At 55.3% G+C, this 16,435-nt stretch overlaps 1 protein-coding gene across 10 annotated transcripts in view; it reads left to right on the top strand.

The window, feature by feature from the left end:
• KDM4B (lysine demethylase 4B) overlaps window positions 1-16,435 on the top strand; it is a 182,186-nt gene that overhangs the window by 39,913 nt on the left and 125,838 nt on the right. For all 10 annotated transcript variants that reach the window (XM_033195839.1, XM_033195837.1, XM_033195836.1 and 7 more), the window contains exon 2: window positions 5,349-5,431. The gene's annotated coding sequence lies outside the window, so the exon portion shown is untranslated. The remainder of the gene's footprint in view (window positions 1-5,348; window positions 5,432-16,435) is intronic.

The raw sequence follows: 16,435 nt of genomic DNA, 5'->3' as shown, positions 1-16,435 counted from the left end.
TTTTTTTTTGAGTTAGAGCCTTGCTCTGTCACCCAGGCTGGAGTGCAGTGGTGCAATCTCGGCTCACTGCAACCACTGCCTCCCAGGTTCAAGCGATTCTCCTGCCTCAGCCACCCGAGTAGCTGAGATTGCAGGTGCCCGCTGCCACACCCAGCTAACTTTTGTATTTTTAGTAGACACGGGGTTTCACCATGTTGGCCAGGCTGGTCTCGAACTCTGACCTCAGGTGCTCTGCCTGCCTTGGCCTCCCAGAGTGCTGGGATTACCAATGTGAGCCACTGCACCTGGCCTCAACTCTAGATTCTATTAGAATCCCACTAGTTGTCCCACCCACGTCCCTTTCCTGGTCCAGGACCTCATCCGGGACCCCACTCAGCATTTAGCCTCACAGGCTCCTCCAGGCGTGCCGAGGCCTCCATCTTGCCTTGACTTGCATGGCCTTGACACTTCCAAAGAGCAGCAGGCAGATGTTTTGTAGAAGGAGCTTCCCTTGGCTTTCAGGCGTTTTCTCGTGGTCAGCCTGGGGCTCTGGCCGTTGTAGAAGCAGACTACAGGGCTGACGTTGCTGCTTCCCTGTGCAGTGCAGCAGGAGGTGCGTGTGGCCGATGCAGCTGATGTGGCTCAGCCGGTGATGTCGACTGTGGCCGCCTGGCTGAGGCATTGGCCCAGTTCCTCCACTGCAGAGTGACTCCTTTTCCCTTCGGGACTTTGAGCCTGTGAACATGTCCTGTTCCTTCAACTTTTGCCTGTCCTTCTGGTTCAGAGACTGCTGTTTTTGGACCTGTGCCCAGCCCCAGGACAAGAGGTGGGCAGTGTGGTCTGGTGTAGTCCCAGCCTTCTGAACCCACCTGAGGCTCAGCCCTGGAGGCTCTGGTGACTGGCAGTCTCGTGGCCAAGAGCACCTCCTTTTGGGGGGTTCTTGGAGGGCCAAGTTCTGTGGTCCCCAGGCCGCTGTGCTGTGGTGCCGCTGTCTCCTCCCTGATTCCCGCCTGTGGTCTCTTCTTTCGCCCCACCTGTGGGTCTTGGCGGAGGGACTCCCTCAGCACCTGTGCCTTCAGAATCAGCACGTGTGGGGCAGCGGCTGTTATGTTATCAGTAGCTCTTGCCTTTTGGGGGCATTGGTGTCCGATGCCTTGGGCTGTCACTGCAGGCTTCTGTCGTGCTGCGGTGGGCTCCCCTTGCCAGTTCTATTCCTAGTGCCCAGATCTGCCCAGAAGCTGCAGCAAGGTCGACGGGCTGGGCCCATGGCAGGACATGGTCAAACCTAAACCACCTGGGTCTTCCCCTCCCGGCAATTAATAGAACTTATTTTTTGGAGCAGTTTGAGATTTACAGAGAATTTGGGCAAGTGGGAGTGAGAGTTCCCGTCTCTCCCTGCCACCCTCCGCCCGTTTTCCTCGTGGGAACATCGTGCCTATCGTGGTGCGTTTGTCTCTTGATTAACACTTTGTTAATTTTGTTATTGACACTTCACACTTCATTCAGATTGCCTCTGCTTTTCCCTAATGGACTTTTTTTTCTGTCCCAGGCCCCCCCGCCCGACCCCCCAACTAGGATCTCTCATGGCCTGTAGCCATCCCGGGATCCCTCGTGGCCTGTGGCCGTCTCCTCAGGCGCCTCTGGGCTGGGACCGCTCCCCACACGTTCCCTTTGTTTTGTACCTGGACAGTGTTGAGGGGAGTTGGCCAGGCAGATGGTAGGGTGCCCCTCGATTGGGGCGTGTCTGGCGTTTTGCTCTGGCTCGCATGGGGTGGAGGCTGTTGGGAGGACCTCAGAGGTAAGGGCTCTTCTCGTCACATTCTGGCGATTGTTAGGACACGGGCCATCAGCAGGACTGGGTTAGAGCCGTGTGGCTGTTGCTGCTGCCCTGACGGCCTGGCTGCAGGGGTTCATCATCCTCTCCCCAGGACGCTATCCCCCGACTTTCCATTTGTGCACTGATGGAAGGAAGTCACTGCATAGCCCATGCGTAAGGAATGGGGAGCTGCTTGTCCTCCCTCCTGGGGGGGCAGTGGAGGTGGGCTAGCCTGGCCTGTCATCCATTGCGGATGGGGACCAGGGTAGACACAGGTCTAGGCTCGGGCTGTGTCTTGAGAACTGGGCCGGCCTCAGCCCGAGCTCCAGCCTCCCAGCTTGGAGTGGGTGCTTTTGGGGCCCCGGAGAGGGAGGGCAGAAGGACCTGTGGTCTTGGCAGCACCGGGTTGAGGTCTGTCCAGCTGAGAGCCTCAGGGTCTGGTGGACTCCCTGCCTTGTTGACCAAGTGCTGAGAGTGGGGGTGGCATGTTGCGCAGCAGGGAAGAGAGCTGTGCAAAGAGACGGTTCTGTGTGGAGGGGAGACCCAGGATCCCGTGGGGACCTGGTGGTAGCCAGGAGCAGCAGGTCACAGGGGAGAGGCCTGGTAGCCCCTAGGAGTGGACAGGCGCTTGCCTCCCCTAAAGTCAGGGAGGTGGCCTTTGCTGCTGTGACAAATGGCCACAGACCCAGTGGCTGAAAGCAGCATCTGGTCATTCTCTCCCGTGCCCGGAGGAGGAAAGTCTGACATGGGCCTCCCTGGGCTAAAATCATGGTGTGGGCAGGGCTGTTCCTTCTTGAGGCTCCCGGAGAGAGTCCATTCCTTTCCTTTCCCAGTGTCTAGAGGTGTCCGCATCCCTCGGCTTGGGGCCCTTCCTCCCGCTTCACAGCCACAGCGCAGCCTCTTCCAGGCCCTGACTCTCACCCTCTGGCCTCTTCCCACGAGGAGGCTGTGAGGACATTCGGCCCCCGGATCATCCCATCTCAAGGTGCCTAAGTCAGTCCCATCCGCAAAGCCCCCGTTGCCGTGGAAGGGGAAATAATCCCAGGGGCCGGGGGGTTAGGACAGGGACATCTCTGGGACCATTATTCTGCTGCCCACAGCTGCATGGAGGGATTCCTGAGTGCTCAGGTTCTCTTCAGCTGGTGACAGTGTCAGGGGTCGGCCTGGGCAGGCGGGAGAGGTCGTGAAGCCCTTTGCAGGGCGCTTGGCTGCTCATCTGGTGCGGGAAAGAGGCGCAGCCCGCGGCCGGGTGCTCTAGGGCCTGCTGTTCCCTTCCTACCCAGGGCAGGGCCTCTGGGAAGATATAGAAGTCGGGTGAATGAGCCGTGCCCAGTGATTTTAAAAAGCAGATTAAAATAACACAGCAAATGTCAGAGCTCATTGCGTGCTGTAGGGCGTTTGTGAAACTCGCATTGTTTATTTATTTTTTTGAGACAGGGCCTCGCTCCGTCGCCCAGGCTGCAGCCTTGAATCCTGGGCTCAGGCGATCCTCCTGAGGAGCTGCGGCCACACCTGCTACCACACCTGGCTCAGTTTTAAAGTTTTTTTAGAGACAGAGTCTCACTATGTTGGTCAGGCTGTTGAGACTCCTGGCCTCAAGTGATCCTTCCTCATCATCCTCCCAAAGTGCTGGCATTACAGGTGTGAGCCACCGCACCACTTGGTGTTGTTTAATAAAAGTCCTGGTGAGTTGTAAAAAGTGTACAACTTCAGGAGGCCGAGGCAGGTGGATCACAAGGTTAGGAGTTCGAGACTAGCCTGGCCAGCATGGTGAAACCCCGTCTCTACTAAAAATACAAAAAATTGGCCAGGCGTGATGGCACACACCTGTAGTCCCAGCTACTTGGAAGGCTGAGGCAGGAGAATTGCTTGAACCTGGAAGGCAGAGGTTGCAGTGAGCCGAGATCGCGCCACTGCTCTCTAGCCTGGATGACAGAGCAAGACTCGGTATCAAAAAAAAAAAAAACGAAAGAAAAGGTACAACAAAACCAGGGCCCCAGGGAGCGAGCGTCTCTGCCCTGGAGGTTGGGCCCACCGAGGGGACCTTAGAGTTGCTTCTGAAGTGAGAGTTGGTGTTAGCTGAGCAGAAGGAAGCAGAGGGCAGCCTGAGTTGAGAGCCAGCACTGGTGGAGCTCTGAGACGAGGGCTCGCAGGCCTGGGCACCCACTGAGCCCCAGGTGTGCCAAGTCCAGTGGGAGCTGCAGGTCAGATTGTGAAAGTCCTTTTTTTTTTTTTCCTAGACGTAGTCTTGCTCTGTCACCCAGGCTGGAGTGCAATGGCCTGATCTCAGCTCACTGCAACCTCTGCCTTCCAGGTTCAAGCGATTCTCAAGCCTTAGCGCCCCGAGTAGATCTCAGCTCACTGCAACCTCTACCTCCCAGGTTCAAGCGATTCTCAAGCCTTAGCGTCCCGAGTAGATCTCAGCTCACTGCAACCTCTGCCTCCCAGGTTCAAGCGATTCTCAAGCCTTAGCGCCCCAAGTAGATCTCGGCTCACTGCAACCTCTGCCTCCCAGGTTCAAGCGATTCCTAAGCCTTAGCGCCCTGAGTAGATCTCAGCTCACTGCAACCTCTACCTCCCAGGTTTAAGTGATTCTCAAGCCTTAGCGTCCCGAGTAGATCTCAGCTCATTGCAACCTCTGCCTCCCAGGTTCAAGTGATTCTCCTGCCTTAGCGTCCCAAGTAGCTGGGACTACAGGTACACATCACACCCGGCTAATTTTTGTATTTGTAGTAGAGACGGGGTTTCACCCTGTTGACCAGGCTGGTCTTGAACTCCTGACCTCAGCTAATCTGCCTGCCTCGGCCTCCCAAAGTGCTGGGATTACAGATGTCAGCCACCGCTCCCCGCCATGAAAGTCTTGATATTGGCCAGAGTGGTGGCTTATGCCTGTAACCCCAGTACTTTGGGAACCGAAGGCAGGAGAATCACTTGAGGCCAGGAGCTCGAGACCAGCCTGGACACGATAGTGAGACCCTGTCTCTTAAAAAATAAAATAAAATAAAAAAGTCTTGGTGTCACATCCAAAGTTTGGAGTTCTGTTCCGCATCCATCCTACAAGTGTCTGAGCGTCTGTGTCCAGGACTAAGTTCGACGCCTGGGCTGTGCCTTGGCCCTTGTGCGGTCGCAGCTCCTGCCTCCCTCTCTCCCTGTGCTCTGCCTCTTGGTGTTGGGGGGTAGGGGAAAAACTGGGTGCATTTTCTGCACTTTTCCCCTTGTAGGAAGCAAAACTTGAAAATCTCTCAGTAGTTGTCTGCATCTTAAGGCTTCCAGAAGCTTCTTTGGTTTCATTTGACTGTTCATGGATACTCTTGCTGCCTCGGCCCCTGGTTTTCAGGAGCTGAGGTTAAAATGGGCCCTCACTGGAAAACTTGACTGGGTAAAGTGCTTATAGTCACGGATTTTTGTGTTGTTAAAAATTGACAAGAATGTGGAAAATCTGAATAAAGGCAAGCGTCCTCGGGCTGCGTGCCGCTGGTGGGAGTCGAATTCAGAATTAAAACTTGAGCGTGCAATCAGTTTAGTTAATCATGCTTTTATTTGCATGTTTTAGGAACCGTCACCGTTGCTGGAGGCACCTGACAAATCCTAGCCAATTTTTGGAGCATCTCCACCCAGGAACCTCACCATCCAGAAGTAAGTAACACGGGCCCGGCCCCCAGGTGGCACCACAGGACCAGGGCCCGGAAGGCTGTGGCCTCTTCCCTGGGTGGCCTGCCAGGGAGAAGGTGGTGGCCTGCCTGGCTCTGAATTCCTGGGATGTCCAGGTGTGAGCTGTGCTTAGACGGGAGCCTGCGGGCCACGGTAGGGAGGTTCTTCCGGAAGTTTCTGCATGAAGCCTGTCTGCTTTGGGCTTGCATCTCGCCCTTTGGCATCAAACCACCCGACCTTCACTTCTAGAAACCGCAAAAGCTGTGGCTCCTCCTGCCTTTCGAGTGATACTGGGGTTTCCCAGGACCCACTACCCTGTCTGCATCGGCCCTGGGGACACCTGGGCTCATGGAGCGTTCCCCCACACACTGTCAGAAGTGGGGAGCAGTTACAGCAGGCGTCTCTAAAAATGGGAGACTCCTTTTTTTTTTTTTTTTTTTTTTTTTGAGACGGAGTCTTGCTCTGGGGAGACTCCTTTCTAAATGCCTTTGAGATAGTTCCATGGCCTGGCTGCTCCGGGTTTAGTTCCTCTTCTTGTGCCTTTCTTACAAGCCAAGGACAGTGGGCTGAAAGAGGTGCCTCTGCTGGCAGCCCAGGGAGACCACTCAGGAGAAGAGAGAGAATGGCCTCATCCCTTCTGGCCATATCCATAGGGCCCGGGTGACCCAGCGGAGAGTGTCAAGTGTGGGATGAGCAGTGCTGTGTCCTCCTGTCAGGGCGGAGATGGCAGTGGCAGCGGTGGCTGGCAGAGCACTGGGGAAGGGCTGCCTGGTGTGGCGTTGCCCTTGGATTCTGTGCCACTTCCCTGTGCAGAGGGAAGAAGGTGCCCGTCCAGGGCCCCTTGTAGCTAACGAGGGCGAGTGTGGCCTTGAGCTGGGGCCCTTGAGTCATTGGTGGGTGCCTTTTCTGTTCTGCCACGATTAGGACCTTGAGGAGGGTGGTAGAGCCTAGCCTCCCCTGGGAAGGCATAAAGTGTAAAGGAAGAGGCTCTGGGTACCTGGTTGGCAAACTATGGCCCCTGGACCCAATCTGGCCCCCCGTTTTTATAAATAAAGTTTTATTGGCACGTGGCTGTGTCCATTTGTGCATTGTCTCTGGCTGCCTTCTCCTCACAGAAGAGAAGTGGGGAGCAGTTCCACTTGGGAGAAGTGAATAGCTGGAACAGAGGGCGTGAGCTGCGCATCTGAAGATATTTCCCAACTGGGCCTGTGCAGAAAACCATGCCCCCCTCCTCTTGTCCAGGTTAACTTACTGCTGGCTGGGGCAGGATGGACGAGTCTCTTAGTGACTTGGTTTGGAAATTGGCAGCTCTGTCTGTGCCTCCTAAAATCTTGCTTTTACCCTTCAAGTTTATGCTTTGTTATAAGATGGCCAATTTACTAAAACTCAACTGTCTTCTTTGTACCAAAATTAACATAGCACAAACCAAGTAAGCACTGTGCTCTGTCAGTTAGCTTTGTTTTTTTGAGACAGGGTCTCACTGTGTCACTCAGGCTGGAGTGCAGTTGGTGTGATCATAGCTCACTGCAGCCTCCACCTCTTGGGCTCAAGGGATCCTCCCACCTCAGCCTCTTGAGCAGCTGGGACTACAGGGATGCACACCACGCCTGGCTAATTTTTTTATTTTTTGTAGAAACTACGTTGCCCAGGCTGGTCTCAAATTCCTGGCTTCAAGTGATCCTCCTACTTCGGCCTCCCACCATGCTGGAGTCACAGGTGTGAGTCACCTTATCCTGCCTCAGTTCACCACATAGCCCTTGATAAATCCACTTGATATCTGAAGGTGCTGAGTGCAGCAACGAGGAGGTGCTAGAAAGTATTCAGGGAGAGCACGGGAGACAGGAGTGAGGGAGCTGGGCTCCTGCTTCCGAAGGCCTGGAGCTGAAGGAGAAGAGGAGCTCAGGGCAAAAACCATGTGGGCTTGCTGTGGTTTGGCAGGTCCCCGGATAGGCTGCCTTCACTTTGTAAAAGTTAACTTTTACTGAGATGAAATTAACACACATCATATTCACTCTTTAAAGGATACAGTTTGGAAATGTTGGTGCCCTCGCAGGGCTGGGCAGCATCACCACTAATTCCGGAGCATTTCTCTGTCCCAGAGGAAGCTCTGTCCCCCCTCAGCAGTGGCTCCCCATCCCGTCCCCACACCCCTAAACCAGCCATCCCCTTCCTGCCTCTATGGACTGGCCTGTCCTGTCCTGGACATCTCTTTGAAATGGGATCACGCACTGTGCGGCCTTTTGTGCCTGGAGTCTCTCACTGAGGGCGACATCCTCAGAGTTCATCCACGCCATGGCCAGCATCAGAGCCTCGCTCCTTTTCGTGGCTGAATCGCATTCTGCTGTGTGTGGCGCGCCGTGTGAGCTGCTCCCTTGCCGATGGGCGTTCATGAAGCCTCCCCTCTGGCTGCTGGGAGTCGTGCTGCTGTGGACGTTGGTGTGCAGGTGTGGTGTGGATATGCATTTCCATTTTCCTTGGGTCGACACGTGGGTGTGGAATCGCGGGTCCTAGGGTACGTTCTGTTTAACCTTCTCAGGAATCGCCTGCCTGTCTCCACGGCGGCCGCACCCTTCAACATTCCTATGAGCCGTGCCTGAGTGCTGCCTCTGGTTTTGGAAACGTCTCTTGGAATAGTCGCCCGCTTTCTCCGTTCCCACCCTGGAGCCGTCGCTTGGTGCACAGGGGAAGCTGGGCCGCGGGCGGCAGGGGAAGGGGGTCCCATGGCAGCTGCGAGTCAGCCTGTCCTCCTGCCTGCTTTCCGTGCCTCTGCTGTTGGCTTATTCAAGTATTGAATCATAATGGCTTTTTCCTCCTAAGTAGAATGCTAGGTTACCTTGTTCAGGCCTTGTAATGTTTCCTGCCCTGTAAAAAAGCACACCTTGAACACCTTGCTTTCTGTCTCTGGGCAGATAGGTGTTGAGTGGGGGCTGATACAAAACACCCCTGTCTGGCCGGGCGCGGTGGCTCACGCCTGTAATCCCAGCACTTTGGGAGGCTGAGGCAGGCGGATCACCTGAGGTCAGGAGTTCAAGACCAGTCTGGCCAACATGGTGAAACCTCGTCTCTACTAAAAATACAAAAATTAGCCAGACACGGTGGTACATGCCTGTAATTCCAGCTACTGAGGAGGCTGAGGCAGGAGAATTGCTTGAACCTGCAGGCAGAGGTTGCAGTGAGCTGAGATCGCACCATGTTACTCTACCTGGGCGAAAGAGTGAAACTGTCTCAAAAAAAAAGAAAGAAAACACCCCTGGCTGCGGGCCTCGGGTGGCCCTGTGTCCTCCAGCCCTTGGGGTGGGGCCACTCTGACATCATGCACCATTTTGGGGAGTGTCATGACCAGGAGGACATCTTTTGTTTTTTCTTTTAATTAAAACAAATGCTAGGCTGGGCATGGCAGCTTATGCCTGTAACCCAGCACTTTGGGAGGCCAAGGCAGGTGGCCTTGATTGCTTGAGCCCAGAAGTTCAAGACCAGCCTGGGCAACATGGTGAGACCTAGTCTCTACAAAACAAATACAAAACTTACCTGGGTGTGGTGACATGCACCTGTGGGGCAGGAGGATGGTTTGAGCCCAGGAGTTCCAGGCTGCAGTGAGCTGTGTTTGTGCCACTGCACTCCAGCCTGGGCGATACAGCAAGACTCTGTTTCAAAAGATAAAATCAAATCAAAAATAAACACTGAAGGGAAAGAGTAGAATGCAAGCCTGGCACAGGTTTTTTTTTTTTTTAAGACAGTCTCGCTCTGTTGCCAGACTGGAGTGCATTGGTGTGATCTCGGCTCACTGCAACCTCCGCCTCCTGGGTTCAAGTAATTCTCCTGCCTCAGCCTGCCGAGTAGCTGGGATTACAAGCACATGCCACCACACCCAGCTAATTTTTGTATTTTTTTAGTAGAGATGGAGTTTCACAGTGTTGGCCAGGATGGTCTTGATCTCTTGACCTCGTGATCCGCCTACCTCGGCCTCCCAAAGTTCTGGGATTACAGGCCTGAGCCGCTGCACCCGGCCAGATTTTTAATTTAAGAGACTTGGCACGCATTTTGCATTTGCCTCTGTCTGCTTTCCATAGGCCCCCAAGCAGGGGCGATGTGTGATTGTCCATTTGTTTTCTCCTCTGCAGTTTGGGGGTCCTTGGGTAGAAGGACTGAGTGTTGAACTTGGGTCAAACCACTGGTTTTATGGGCAGAGTCAAGTCGCCCAGAGGTGGTGACTTGGGCCATGTTCCTTGTGAGGGCTTTGTTTGGCTCATTCATTCAGCATAGGCGGGCCCCGTGGCCATGCGCTGGTAGTCTTATGTTCCCTCTGAAAGTGTGGCCCTGGTCCCTCGTCTCCTGAGGATTAGTGGGAGAGCCAGGCCTGGCCCTGGGAGCTCTGGGTCTTGTGCCTGTTCTTCCTCACACCACCTTTCCTGGGTACGCAGGGCGCAGGGCACAGGACCTCCGCCTGAGGGCCACTGTGCTCAGGCTTGGCTCACATCTTGTGGCTTTGTCTTGAGGCTGGTCCGTCTGCTTGTCTCACCACGCTTAGGCCTGAGTGTTTAAAGAAGTAACGAGCTGCAAACCTCATGACCTGGAAATCCCGCCTGTCAGAGCCCAGGCCTCAGGAGGAGGCAGCTGAGGATGTTGGGGGTGCCAGCCACTGGAGCCCGCTTCTACCTGCCTCACTCAGGCTGCTGGCCACCCCCACAGATGGTCCCGGGAGTTAGCTCTGTGACCACGCGCAACTGTTCCTGCTCCACTTCCTGGAGCTGCCTCTGTCTGTCGGTGTTATGGGGGATCCGGGTTGGGAGAGCTCACTCCAGTGTCTGATTTTCTGGAAACTGTGCTCCTGTCTGAGTGAGCGCAGGCAGAGGTGTGCTGGGCAGGAGTGGTCTCCAGGTGGGAGGGCTTGGCGGGACATGGGGGTTGGTGGGTTTTTTTAAAGTTTTAATTCGTAGTTTTTATGGGTACAAGCTATGCTTATTTCTTTGCGTGGTACATTTTCCACATGGCAGTTGTGGTGGACTGAATAATGGTCCCCATAGATGTCCACATCTTAATCCCTGGAACCCATGAAGAATTACTTTAAATGACAAAAGGGACTTTTTGCGGGTGGGACTGAGTGAAGGACCCTGAGCTGGGAGATGACCCTGAATGATCCGGGGAGCCCAATGTCCTCACCAGGCCTCATGAGACGAGGCAGGAGGGTAAGAGTCAGAGGCTGGAAGAGGCTGTTCCTTGCCTGCAGAGGTGGAGGAAGGGCCTTGAGCTGAGGGAGCCTGGCACGCACTGTTGCTCTCTGGAGTAGGACGAAGCAGAGAACGTTCTGGTGCCAAGGTTTTCTCTTTCCTGCCTGAGGGCCCTTTATGTACATTAGACCAGAGACAAGTGAATCCCGGTCTTGCCAGGGGAGGCATTTGGAGCTGCTCGTGGGACGTGGTGATGCAGTGCCAGGCCTCATGCCCGGAGCTGGGGCCGAGGGGCGTTCTCGTGCTGCCTCTGTGGCCAGGTTTCACTTGGGAGCCTGGCTGCATCGCGAGTTCCTCCTGGGCCATCTGACTCGGTTCTCCTCTGTCCTTGGTCCCTGCTGGGAACCGTGCTTTGGCAGCAGGAACCCAGTGAGATGGCAGCACAGGGGCTGGAGGCCAGCTGGGTCTCACTGGGGCAGCAGGGGCCTTCACCTGACGGCCAGCCCTCCCGGGAAAGGGAGCAGCTGGTTCTCACTGGGGCAGCAGGGGCTTCACCTGACGGCCAGCCCTCCCAGGAAAGGGAGCAGCTGGGTCTCACTGGGGCAGCAGGGGCTTCACCTGACGGCCAGCCCTCCCAGGAAAGGGAGCAGCTGGGTCTCACTGGGGCAGCAGGGCCTTCACCTGACGGCAGCCCTCCCAGGAAAGGGAGCAGCTGGGTCTCACTGGGGCAGCAGGGGCTTCACCTGACGGCCAGCCCTCCCGGGAAAGGGAGCAGCTGGGTCTCACTGGGGCAGCGTAGGGCTTTGCCTTTTGCCCAGCCCTCCCGGGAAAGGGATCAGTGGGAGCAGGAGGTAGGACAAGAGGACGAGGGCCCGAGGGAGCCCCCACACTTCCTGCCCACAGAGGAGGGCCTGACACTTTTCAAAAACAATGCACTGTCTTTTTGAATTTGTGGGGTTTTTTTGTTTTTTTTTTTTGAGACAGGGTCTCATTCTGTTCCAGGCTGGAGTACAGTGGTGCGATCAGGGCTCACTGCAGCCTTGATCTGCTGGGCTCAAGGAATCCTCCTGCCTCAGCCTCCGAGTAGCTGGAACTGTAGGTGTGCACCACCACGCCTGGCTGATTTTTAAATTTTTTGTAGAGATGGGGTCTCACTATGTTGCCCAGGCTGGTCCTGAACTCCTGGCAGCAAGCGATCACCCACCTTGGCCTCCCACAGTGCTGGGGTCACAGGCGTGAGCCCCCACCCCCGGCCTTCTCATTTTTAAACTGATTCTTTGTCATCAGTTTCTGTGTGTGGCTGCTGAGAGCCATCACCTGGCTGTTTCTTGGGTGGCCCTTGAGCCCACACCCCTGCATCCTGCCCCACCTTCAAGTTCTTCCATCCCAGACTGGACTCTGGGTCAAGGAGAGTCCTCAGATCCTGGGGACATGGGCAGTTGTGGGGCCTGGGGACATGTGGACAGGATGCCCCCTTGGCCCCAGCAGTGCCAGTGCAGGTGGGGTGGAGGCCTGATGGGGTTGGCCAGACTGTCCCCACCTGAAGCCCCCTGCCAAGCCCCTGCATCTGAAGACTGCAGAGTGAAGGCAGCAGCCCGGGAGGGTGTCCTTGGGCCGGGTGTGTCAGCGATCAGGAGAGCAGCCGAGGCGGGAGTGTGCGGCCCTGCTCAGCCCAGCCGGAAGGGTCCCTCTCTCACTTGTTCCTCTCTCAGGTTGCGGAGGAGCTGTCCAGGACAGCCGGGGTGGGGCTGCCCATAAGATACAGATGCTGGTCCCACATCATGGTCACAGCAGTAGGGCTGAGGAGCCAGGCCTGGCCCACGGTGTGCAGGGTCCCCGGAACAAACAGCTGCCTTAAAAAAAGGCTTTAAGGCCAGGCACAGTGGCTCATGCCTGTAATCCCAGCACTCTGGGAGGCCAAGGTGGGCGGATCACGAGGTCAGGAGTTCGAGACCAGCCTGACCAACGTGGTGAAACCCCATCTCTACTGAAAATACAAAAATTAGCCGGACGTGGTGGTGGGTGCCTGTAATCCCAGCTACTCAGGAGGCTCAGGCAGGAGAATTGCTTGAACCCGGGAGACGGAGGTTGCAGTGAGCCGAGATTGTGCCACTGCACTCCAGCCTGGGTGACAAGAGTGAGACTCCGTCTCAAAAAACAAAAACAAAAAGGCTTTATTGTGATACAGTTTGTGAACCATACAAGTCACCCATTTGAAGCGTGTTACTCAGTGGTGTGTAGTTTACTCAAAAGGCTGCTCTTGGGCCTCAAAATGAATAGAGGGGAGAAAGGGACCCTTTTTTTGTTGGAGATTTTGAGAGCTGGGTTGGGTTAAACGACTTTCATGGTAAATGGGGGCCAGGGTACCCAAGCCTGTCTTGAACCCCGAATAAAGAAGAAAGCCAGGGGCGGGGCGTGGTGGCTCATGTCTTATCATCCCAGCACTTTGGGAAGCTGAGGTGAGAGGATCACTAAGCCCAGGAGTTTGCCCTGGTCTCCCAGCTTCCTCTCCGGTCCCCCCGCCAGGAGCAGCTGTAGAATCTGCGGACCCTATGTAAAATGAACCCACAGGGTTCCCGTGCTAAAACGGTGAAGAATCTTCAGATGGGGCCAGCCGGGCCTTAAACTGTGTATTTAACTGAGTAGGGCCTGGGGTACCAGTGGGGGTTGCATGCCCTGGAAGCCAGCCGTGCCTGCCATCCACTTCCCACAGCCAGAGAGAGCTTTCTAGAAATTTCCGTTGGATCGTGTCTCCTTGCTCTGAACCACCCGTCGGCTTCCCCTCCAACCCTACAGGAAGGGCAGGCTCCTTCCAGCCCAGCCCCCAGGGCCCACCCTGGTCTAGCCTTGACCCTGCTGCCTCCTCTGCACTCCCTGCCCTCCGGCCTCTCAGGCCTTAGCTCTTCCCTGGCATCGTGGGGTCCTTTCCTCTACCTGGACTTTCCTCCTGCCCTGGACCTGCCAGAACTTGCACTGCTGCGTCTTTGACCATCACGTCCAGACGCAGCCCTGCTGCCGCCCAGACCTCTCTGGTCCCAAACCAACTTCGTTTGTCTTTTTCTCTTTTTAAAATTTATTTATTTATTTTATTTTACTTATTTTTTTGTTGTCGAGACACAGTTTCACTCTTGTCGCCCATACTGGAGTGCAATGGCACGATCTCAATGCAACCTCCGCCTCCTGGGTTCAAGCCGTTGTCCTGCCTCAGCCTCCCGAGTAGCTGGGATTACAGGCGCCCACTACCATGCCCAGCTAATGTTTGTATTTTTAGTAGAGACGAAGTTTCACCGCATTGGCCAGGCTGGTCTCGAACTCGTGGCCTCAAGGGATCCGCCCACTTTGGCCTCCCAAAGTGCTGGGATTACAGGCGTGAGCTAGCATGCCCGACCTTACACTTTTTTTGAGATGATCTGGCTCTGTTGCCCAGGCTGGAGTGCAGTGGTGTGATCACAGCTCACTGTAACCTCAAACTCCTGGGCTCAGTCGATCGTCCTGCTTCAGCCTCCCAGAGCACTGGGACCACAGGTGTGCACTGCCAGGTCTGGCCTTCATTTGTCTTTGAAGCTCTTGCTCACCCCTCAGTGATGTCGTTGATTAGTCAGTCTCCAGATCGGCCCCGTTTCGGAAACTCTGCCTGGCACGTGGTGGGCCTGCACATTTGCTCAGCGGAGGAAGATTCTGGGGACCTGGGTTCCTGAGGCTAGCAAGTTGGCTCGGAGCTGCCCATGGGCCAGGTCATGGTGGGGCAGGCGGGGGGCAGCACAGAGTGGGCACAAGGGAGTTTTGTGGTTTTGAAATTGAGTTTGTATCATGAGCTTTACTGCTTTTGTAAAAACTTGCTAGCATGGTGCCGAGAGAAATTCAAACAGTAGTTGAGAATAAAATCTCTCCCTACCCCTGCCCTAGTGTCCCCATAGGAGCTGACTGCCGCCCTCTTTCTGCAGCATTAACTATGGTCGAGAATCTTCTAGAAGGATGGGGCTGAGGGTCCCAGTTGTTTGGAACTGTGCCAGCCCGGCTCCAGCCAGGTCACACCATGGGGCAGCCGAGGCCTCCTTTGGCCCAGCTGAGGCCTTCCCAGCGCCCCAAGGCCCAGAGCCCCGTGAGCAGGAGACGGAGAAAGGGGTCTCCAAGGAAGGGTGGGCCTGGCAGCAGCACTGTGAGCGGTGGCAGGTGCGGGGTGCCACCAGGCAGAGGCCGGCAGAGGCGGAGGCCGGCATGGTTGCCCTGCATGTGTGTGTTTGTGCCAGGGCTGCTAAACGTGCACGGCAGGCATTGTGGCACTCACCCCAAACCACAAGAAGGATGTGTCTCCCGTGAGCGTGAAACCCACCACCGCTCCATAGGGTTGGCTCATACCTGGCTGTTTCCTGCACCTCCCCGCCTGTCCCTAAGCCAAAAGGTCTGGGATAAAGGTGCCGTTTGCTCTGCGTGGCTGGGGATGTCTCCTTGGCCTCTCTTAGCTGAGAAGAGTGCCAGTTTCCTCTCTTCTTTTGCGAGTTCAGGAGGACATTATTCTTTCTTCTTTCCATCCTTCCTCCCTTGCTTTCTTCCCTCTCTTTTCATTTTTTTTTTTTTGAGACAGAGTTTCTCATCACCCAGGCTAGAGTACAGTGGCGCAATCTTGGCTCATTGCAACCTCTGCCTCCTGGGTTCAAGCAATTCTCTTGCCTCGGCCTCCCCAGTAGCTGGGATTACAGTCGTCCACCACCATACCCGGCTAATTTTCATATTTTTTAGTAGAGATGGGGTTCATGATGCTGGCCAGGCTGTCACAAACTCCTGACCTCAGGCAGTCCGCCCACCTTGGCCTCGCAAAGTGCTGGGATTACAGGTGTGAGCCACCGCGCCGGCCTTCTTTGTGATTGTCTTGCTAAGAGCTTTATTGGATGTAATTTGCACACTCATTTGTCCAACCCATTTAAAATGTCCAGCTCCACGGTTTTCAGTATATTCAAACACTTGTGCAACTATCATCACAGTTTGATTTTATTTTTGTTCATTTACTTTTTAGAGACAGGGTCTTGCTCTGTTGCCCAGAGGCCGGACTGCAGTGGTGCAATCATAGCTCACTGCAGCCTCGCAATCCTGGCCTCAAGCAATCCTCCTGCCTCAGCCTTTTGAGTAGCAGGCAGGCACGCACCACCATGCCTGACTAATTTTTTATTTTAATTTTTGGTAGAGATGGGGTCTCCCTGTGTTGCCTAGGCTGGTCTCAAACTCCGGGGCTAGAGCACCCCTCCCACCTCAGCCCCTCAGTGCTGGGATGACAGGTGTGAGCCACCGCGCTGGCCACAGTCAGTGTAGAACATTTGCCTCTCCCCACAGAGGAACCCTGTGGCCTGGGGTGTAACACACGACCTTTTGTGTCTGGCTTCTCTCACTATCACGTCCTCAAGGTTCATCCATGTGGCGTCTGTGTCAGAGCCTCGTTCCTTTTCGTGGCTGTGTCATATTCCCCCGCATGGAGGGGCCATGTTGTGTTGATTCATTCTTCCGTGGGTGGACCCCTGGATCGTTTCCACCTTTGTCTGTCGGGAGTTGTGCTGCTGCGGACATGGTGTACAAGTTTCTGTGTGGACGGATGTTTTCATTTCTCTTGGTCAGATACCCAGGAGTGGAATTGCCGGGTCAAGTGTGATTTATGTGTGACATTTCCAGGAACCGCCGTGCTGTCTTGCAGAGCGGCCGCCCCGCATCACCGTCCCGCCAGCCTGTGTTCGAGGGCCCCGATTTCTCCACATCCCCGCCCACAGTGTCGCCGTCTGTCGTTCTGATTCTGGCATCCTGGTGGGTGTGAGGTAGTGGCTCATTGTGGTTC

Source organism: Trachypithecus francoisi, unplaced genomic scaffold, assembly GCF_009764315.1.
Source record: "Trachypithecus francoisi isolate TF-2019V2 unplaced genomic scaffold, Tfra_2.0 Lachesis_group5, whole genome shotgun sequence".
In the NCBI taxonomy this organism is placed as follows: domain Eukaryota; kingdom Metazoa; phylum Chordata; class Mammalia; order Primates; family Cercopithecidae; genus Trachypithecus; species Trachypithecus francoisi.
Note: the sequence above shows the minus strand (reverse complement) of the source record. Positions and strands in the feature narration are given on the sequence as shown.